Consider the following 8,572-nt stretch of genomic DNA (forward strand, 5'->3'; position numbering starts at 1 on the left):
ATCAAGCATTTGATTGATGAAGGGTGATGAGCGGATAATTTATACACTTTTTGGCATTATTTTTAGTATGTTTTTAGTATGATCTAGTTAGTTTTTAGTATATTTTTATTAGTTTTTAGTTAAAATTCACTTTTCTGGACTTTACTATGAGTTTGTGTGTTTTTCTGTGATTTCAGGTATTTTCTGGCTGAAATTGAGGGATCTGAGCAAAAATCTGATTCAGAGACTGAAAAGGACTGCAGATGCTGTTGGATTCTGACCTCCCTGCACTCGAAGTGGATTTTCTGGAGCTACAGAAGCCCAATTGGCGCGCTCTCAACGGCGTTGGAAAGTAGACATCCTGGGCTTTCCAGCAATATATGATAGTCCATACTTTGCCCAAGATTTGATGGCCCAAACTGGCGTTCAAAGTCACCTCAAGAAATCCCAGCGTTAAACGCTGGAACTGGCACCTAAATGGGAGTTAAACGCCCAAACTGGCATAAAAGCTGGCGTTTAACTCCAAGAAGAGTCTCTACACGAAAATGCTTCATTTGCTCAGCCCAAGCACACACCAAGTGGGCCCGGAAGTGGATTTTTATGTCATTTACTCATCTCTGTACACCCTAGGCTACTAGTTTTCTATAAGTAGGACCTTTTACTATTGTATTGAGATATCGGGGTAGCTATCTTCATTTTTATGCTATCTTAGATCATTGGGAGGCTGGCCATTCGGCCATGCCTAGACCTTATGCTTATGTATTTTCAACGGTGGAGTTTCTACACACCATAGATTAAGGTGTGGAGCTCTGCTGTACCTCGAGTATTAATGCAATTACTATTGTTCTTCTATTCAATTCCTCTTGTTCTTTGTCCAAGATATCACTTGTTCATCAACTTAATGAAGGTGATGATCGTCACGGATCATCACCATTCTCACTCATGAACAAAGTGATTGACAACCACTCTTGTTCTACAAGCATCTGAGGCTTAGTGAATATCTCTTGGATTCCTGATAACACGATGCATGGTTGATCGCCTGACAACCGAGTGCTCGCCTAACAAACGAGCCAGCCATTCCGTGAGATCAGAGTCTTCGTGGTATAGGCAAGAACTGATGGCGGCATTCAAGAGAATCCGGAAGGTCTAACCTTGTCTGTGGTATTCTGAGTAGGATTCAATGATTGAATGACTGTGACGTGCTTCAAACTCCCAGCAGGCTAGGGCGTTAGTGACAGACGCAAAAGAATCAATGGATTCTATTCCGGCCTGAACGAGAACCGACAGATGATTAGCCTATGCTGTGACAGAGCATCAGGGACGTATTTTCACTGAGAGGCTGGGAGGTAGCTGCTGACAACAGTGAAACCCTACACGAGCTTGCCATGGAAAGGAGTAAGAAGGATTGGATGAAGGCAGTAGGAAAGCAGAGAGACGGAAGGGAAGGCATCTTCATACGCTTGTCTGAAGCTCTTACACCAATGATATACATAAGTATCTCTATCTTTATCTTTATGCTGTATTCGTTCATCACTATACCCATTTGAGTCTGCTTGACTGAGATCTACAAGATGACCATAGCTTGCTTCATACCACCAATCTCCGTGGGATCGACCCTTACTCGCGTAAGGTTTATTACTTGGACGACCCAGTGCACTTGCTGGTTAGTTGTGCGAAGTTGTGTTTATGCCATGGTATTGAGCACCATGTCTTTGGAGCCATTACTAGGGATTGTTTATGTTTTGAAAAGTATTGATCACAATTTCGTGCACCAAGTTTTTGGCGCCGTTGCCGGGGATTGTTCTTGTGTATGGACAACTGACGGTTCATCTTGTTGCTTAGATTAGGCATTTATTTTTTTTCAAAATTCCTGAAGGGAATTCTAGAGTTTCATGATGATTTGTTGAAATCTGGCTGGCTGAGAAGCCATGTCTAATTCCATTGGACCGAGGTTTCAACTTATCATTACAAGAGCTTGATGATCTTTATCAATCTTGCTTTTGGAGCAGTGATTTGCTAAGGCTTGGCTGGCCTTTGGCCATGTCTAGTGTTTTGGACCGAAGCTTTCTTTGAAAGCTTGGCTGGCTGTGAAGCCATGTCTAATTCCTGGACCGGAGTCTTAGACTAGCATTGCACTGATTCCTGGAATTCTCATTAAGAATTTTGATATCTTTTTCCACTTAATTTTCGAAAAAAAAAACACACAAAAAATTCATAAAATCATAAAATCCAAAAATATTTCTTGTTTGAGTCTAGAGTCTCATCTTAAGTTTGGTGTCAAATGCATGTTTTTGTTATATTTTTCGAATCCATGCATGTATTTCTTTGTTTTGATCTTTGATTCTATTGACTTGAGTATCTTTGTGTTTCATATAGTGTCAGTAGTATACAAACTGCTAAGTTTGGTGTCTTGCATGCATTGCTATTTGATTCTTGTTGCATTTTGATTATTAAAAAAATCCAAAAATATTTTTAATTTGTGTCTTTTCAAGTCAATAATACAAAGAATTGAAGATTCAGAATATACTGCAGAGGAATTATACAGAAAAAGCTGGGCATTCAAAATGCCCAGTGAAGAAGACAGACTGGCGTTTAAACGCCAGCCAGGGTACCTGGTTGGGCGTTTAACGCCCAAAAAGGGTGCATTTTGGGCGTTAAACGCCAGAATGTATACCATTCTGGGCGTTTAACGCCAGGATGGTGCTAGGAGGAAGATTTTGTTTTCAAAATCAATTTTTTTTCAAGTTTTCAAAGTTTTTCAAAATCAAATCTTTTTCAAATCATATCCTTTCAATCAAATGTTTTCAAAATCAATTTCTTTCCTTTTTTTAAAGATACTTACTAACAATTAATGATTTGATTGAACATCTCAAATTTGTTGCCTTTTCTGTTAAGAAAGGTTTAATGTTTGAATCATATCTTTTCTTGTTAGGCAAGTCATTAATTTTCAAAATCAAATCTTTTTTTTAAAATTGTTTTCAAATCATATCTTTTCAAATTGTTTTCAAATCATATCTTCCCAATCACATCTTTTTAATCACATCTTTTTCAAATTAAGTTTTCAATCAAATCCTTTTGACTTCTAATTTCAAATCTTTTTCAAAAATCACTTGATTTCTTTTCCACTCTTATTTTCGAAAATCAATTAAGTGTTTTTCAAGAATGTTTTCAAAATCTTCTAATTAATTTTCGAAAATTACTCCCCTCCTTCTCACATCCTTCTATTTATGGAGTACCACTCCTTCTCAATGCACAATTCGAACCTTATCTAATTAAAGTTCGAATTCTTCTTCTCCTTCTTCTTTCTATTTTTCTTTTTCCTCTGACACCTCAAGGAATCTCTATACTGTGACATAGAAGATTCCACGGTTTCTTGTTCTCTTCTCTTTCATATGAGCAGGAACAAAGACAAAGGCATTCTTATTGAAGCTGACCCTGAACCCGAAAGGACCTTGAAGAGAAAGCTAAGAGAAGCCAAAGCACAATTCTCTGTAGAGGACCTGACCGAATTCTTCAAAGAAGAAGAAGACATGGCAGCCGAAAACAACAACAATGCAAACAATGCAAGGAAGGTGCTGGGTGACTTTACTGCACCTACTCCCGACTTCTATGGGAGAAGCATCTCTATCCCTGCCATTGGAGCAAACAACTTTGAGCTTAAGCCTCAATTAGTTTCTCTAATGCAACAGAATTGCAAATTCCATGGACTTCCAATGGAAGATCCTCATCAGTTCTTAGCTGAGTTCTTGCAAATCTGTGACACAGTCAAGACTAATGGGGTAGACCCTGAGGTCTATAGACTGATGCTATTCCCTTTTGCTGTAAGAGACAGAGCTAGAATATGGTTGGACTCTCAACCTAAAGAAAGCCTGGACTCTTGGGAAAAGCTAGTCAATGCCTTCTTGGCAAAGTTCTTTCCACCACAAAAATGGAGTAAGCTTAGAGTGGAGGTCCAAACCTTCAAACAGAAGGATGGAGAATCCCTCTATGAAGCTTGGAAAAGATACAAACAATTAATCAGAAAATGTCCCTCTGACATGCTTTCTGAATGGAGCATCATAGGTATTTTCTATGATGGTCTCTCTGAACTATCTAAGATGTCCTTGGATAGCTCTGCTGGAGGATCTCTTCATCTGAAGAAGACGCCTACAGAGGCTCAAGAGCTAATTGAAATGGTTGCAAATAACCAATTCATGTACACTTCTGAAAGAAATCCTGTGAACAATGGGACTAGTCAGAAGAGAGGAGTTCTTGAGATTGACACTCTGAATGCCATACTGGCTCAGAACAAGATATTGACTCAGCAAGTCAATTTGATTTCTCAAAGTCTGTCTGGAATGCAAAATGCACCTGGCAGTACTAAGGAAGCTTCATCTGAGGAAGAAGCTTATGATCCTGAAAACCCTTCAATGGAAGAGGTGAATTACCTAGGAGAACCCTATGGAAACACCTATAATTCTTCATGGAGAAATCACCCAAATTTCTCATGGAAGAATCAAGAGAGACCTCAACAAGGTTTCAATAACAATAATGGTGGAAGAAACAGGCTTGGCAATAACAAGCCTTTTCCATCATCTTCTCAGCAACAGACAGAGAGTTCTAAGCAGAATACCTCTGACTTAGCAACAATGGTCTATGATCTAATCAAAACCACTCAAAGTTTCATGAATGAAACAAGGTCCTCCATCAGAAATTTGGAAGGACAAGTGGGACAGCTGAGCAAGAAAATTACTAAACTCCCTCCTAGTACTCTCCAAGTAATACAGAAGAAAATCCAAAAGGAGAGTGCAAAGCCATAACCATGGCCGAATATGGAGAGGAAAGAGAGGAGGTGGACACCACTGAGGAAGACCTCAATGGGCGTGCACCAACCTCCTCTGTGTTCCCCAATGAGGAACCATGGGAATCTGAGGCTCAAAATGAGACCATAGAGATTTCATTGGACTTACTTTTGCCTTTCATGAGCTCTGATGAGTATTCTTCCTCTGAAGAGGATGAGTATGTCACTGAAGAGCAAGTTGCTAAATACCTTGGAGCAATCATGAAGCTAAATGACAAGTTATTCGGAAATGAGACTTGGGAAGATGAACCTCCCTTGCTCACCAAAGAACTGGATGACTTGTCTAGGCAAAAATTACCTCAAAAGAGACAAGATCCTGGGAAGTTTTCCATACCTTGTACCATAGGCACCATGACCTTCAAGAAGGCCCTGTGTGACTTGGGGTCAAGTGTGAACCTCATGCCTCTCTCTGTAATGGAGAAGCTAGGGATCTTTGAGGTACAAGCTGCAAAAATCTCACTAGAGATGGCAGACAACTCAAGAAAACAAGCTTATGGACTTGTAGAGAATGTTTTGGTTAAGATTGAGGACCATTACATCCCTACTGATTTCATAGTCCTAGAGACTGGGAAGTGCATGGATGAATCCATCATCCTTGGCAGACCCTTCCTAGCCACAGCAAAGGCTGTGATTGATGTTGATAGAGGTGAACTAATCATTCAAGTGAATAAAGAATCCTTTGTGTTTAAGGCTCAAGGATATCCCTCTGTCACCATGGAGAGGAAGCATGAAGAGCTTCTCTCAAATCAGAGACAAACAGAGCCCCCACGGTCAAACTTTAAGTTTGGTGTTGGGAGGCCACAACCAAACTCTAAGTTTGGTGTTGAACCCCCACATTCAAACTCTAAGTTTGGTGTTGGAAGGTTCCAACATTGCTCTGAGTATCTGTGAGGCTCCATGAGAGCCCTCTGTCAAGCTACTGACATTAATGAAGCGCTTGTTGGGAGGCAACCCAATGATTATATTTTATATATTTCTCTTTGTTATTTTATGTTTTTTGTAGGTTGATGATCATAAGAAGTCACAAAATCCATTGAAAAAGCAAAAACAGAATGAAAAACAGGAAGAAAAACAGCACACCCTGGAGGAAGAATTCACTGGCGTTTAAACGCCAGTGAAGCTAGCATTTGGGCGTTTAACGCCCAGTCTGGCACCATTCTGGGCGTTTAACGCCAGAAAGGGGCACCAGACTGGCGTTAAACGCCAGAAAAGGGCTAGAACCTGGCGTTAAACGCCAGGAATGGGCACCAGCCCGGCGTTTAACGCCAGAAATAGCTCAAAACGTGATTTTGAGCAACATTTGGTGCAGGGATGACTTTTCCTTGACACCACAAGATCTGTGGACCCCACAGGACCCCACCACCACTCTCTCTCTTCTTCCCCATTCACCAATCACCTCAACACCTCTTCCCCAAAAACCCTTCACCTATCAAATCCCATCTTTCTCTTCACCACTCACATCCATCCTTCATAAAACCCCACCAACCTCACCCTTCAAATTCAAACCACTTTCCCTCCCAAACCCACCCATAATGGCCGAACCTCATCTCCCCTCTCTCCTATATAAACCCTTCTTCACCCCTTCATTTTCACACAACCTAAACAACACTTCTCCCCCTCTTTGGCCGAATACACCACCATCTCCCTCTTCCTCATTTCTTCTTCTTCTACTCTCTTCTTTCTTCTTTTGCTCGAGGACGAGCAACCATTTTAAGTTTGGTGTGGTAAAAGCGTTGCTTTTTTGTTTTCCATAACCATTATGGCATCCAAGGCCGGAGAAACCTCTAGAAAGAGGAAAGGGAAGGCAAAAGCTTCCACATCCGAGTCATGGGAGATGGATAGATTCATCTCAAGGGTGCATCAAGACCACTTCTATGAAGTTGTGGCCTTGAAGAAGGTGATCCCCGAGGTCCCCTTTTCACTCAAAAAGGGTGAATATCCGGAGATTCGCCATGAGATCCGAAGAAGAGGTTGGGAAGTACTTACCAACCCCATTCAACAAGTCGGAATCTTGATGGTTCAAGAGTTCTATGCCAATGCATGGATCACAAAGAACCATGATCAAAGTATGAACCCGGATCCAAAGAATTATCTTACTATGGTTCGGGGGAAATACTTGGATTTTAGTCCGGAAAGTGTAAGGTTGGCATTCAATTTGCCTATGATGCAAGGAGATGAACATCCTTACACTAGAAGGGTCAACTTTGATCAAAGGTTGGACCAAGTCCTCACAGTCATATGTGAAGAGGGCGCACAATGGAAGAGAGATTCAAGAGGCAAGCCGGTTCAATTAAGAAGGCATGACCTCAAGCCCATGGCTAGAGGATGGTTGGAGTTCATTCAACGCTCAATCATTCCCACTAGCAACCGGTCCGAAGTTACTCTAGACCGGGCCATCATGATTCATAGCATCATGATTGGAGAAGAAGTGGAAGTTCATGAGGTTATAGCCCAAGAACTCTATAAAGTGGCGGACAAGTCTTCCACCTTGGCAAGGCTAGCCTTTCCTCATCTCATTTGTCACCTCTGTTATTCAGTTGGAGTTGACATAGAAGGAGATACCCCCATTGATGAGGACAAGCCCATCACCAAGAAAAGGATGGAGCACACAAGAGACCCTTCTCATCAAGAGATCCCTGAGATGCCTCAAGGGATGCACTTCCCTCCACAAGACTATTGGGAGTAAGTAAACACCTCCCTAGGAGAATTGAGTTCCAACATGGGACAACTAAGGGTGGAGCATCAAGAACACTCCATTCTCCTCCATGAAATTAGAGAAGATCAAAGAATCATGAGAGAGGAGCAACAAAGGCAAGGAAGAGACATTGAGGAGCTCAAGCACTCCATAGGATCTTCAAGAGGAAGAAAGAGCCGCCATCACTAAGGTGGACCCGTTCTTTGATTTCCTTGCTCTTTATTCTTCTGTTTTTCGAATTCTATGCTTATGATTATCCATGTTTGTGTCTTGTGATCATTAGTGTCTTAGTGTCTATGCCTTAAAGTTATGAATGTCCTATGAATCCATCACCTTTCTTGAATAAAAACGTGCTTAATTGAAAAGGAAAGAATTGCATGAATTCTGAATTTTATAGCAGTTTAATTATTTTGATGTGGTGGCAACACTTTTGTTCTCTGAATGTATGCTTGAACAGTGCATATGTCTTTTGAATTTGTGGTTCATGAATGTTGGCTCTTGAAAGAATGATGAAAAAGGAGACATGTTACTGAGGATCTGAAAAATCATAAAAATGATTCTTGAAGCAAGAAAAAGCAGTGAATACAAAAAAAAAAAAAGAGAGAGAAAAACCGAAAAAAAAAAGAAAAGAAAGAAAAAGAAAGAAATAAAGTTGTGATCCAAGGCAATAAGAGTGTGCTTAAGAACCCTGGACACCTCTAATTGGGGACTTTAGCAAAGCTGAGTCACAATCTGAAAAGGTTCACCCAATTATGTGTCTGTGGCATGTATGTATCCGGTGGTAATACTGGAAGACAGAGTGCTTTGGGCCACGGCCAAGACTCAATAAGTAGCTGTGTTCAAGAATCATCATACTTAACTAGGAGAATCAATAACACTATCTGGATTCTGAGTTCCTAAAGAAGCCAATCATTCTGAATTCCAAAGGATAGAGTGAGATGCCAAAACTATTCAGAGGCAAAAAGCTAAAAGCCCCGCTCATCTAATTAATACTGATCTTCATAGATGTTTTTGGAGTTCATTGCATATTCTCTTCTTTTTATCTTATTTGATCTTCA

At 40.7% G+C, this 8,572-nt stretch overlaps 1 non-coding gene across 1 annotated transcript; it reads right to left on the reverse strand.

Annotated features, from left to right (window-relative positions):
* Positions 1 to 3,914: 3,914 nt before the first annotated feature.
* LOC130964016 (small nucleolar RNA R71) lies at positions 3,915 to 4,022 on the reverse strand. Its single transcript, XR_009080129.1, has one exon. It is a non-coding gene; the product is annotated as a small nucleolar RNA R71 (small nucleolar RNA).
* Between the last annotated feature and the right edge of the window lie 4,550 nt (positions 4,023 to 8,572).

Source organism: Arachis stenosperma, chromosome 2 (assembly GCF_014773155.1).
Source record: "Arachis stenosperma cultivar V10309 chromosome 2, arast.V10309.gnm1.PFL2, whole genome shotgun sequence".
In the NCBI taxonomy this organism is placed as follows: domain Eukaryota; kingdom Viridiplantae; phylum Streptophyta; class Magnoliopsida; order Fabales; family Fabaceae; genus Arachis; species Arachis stenosperma.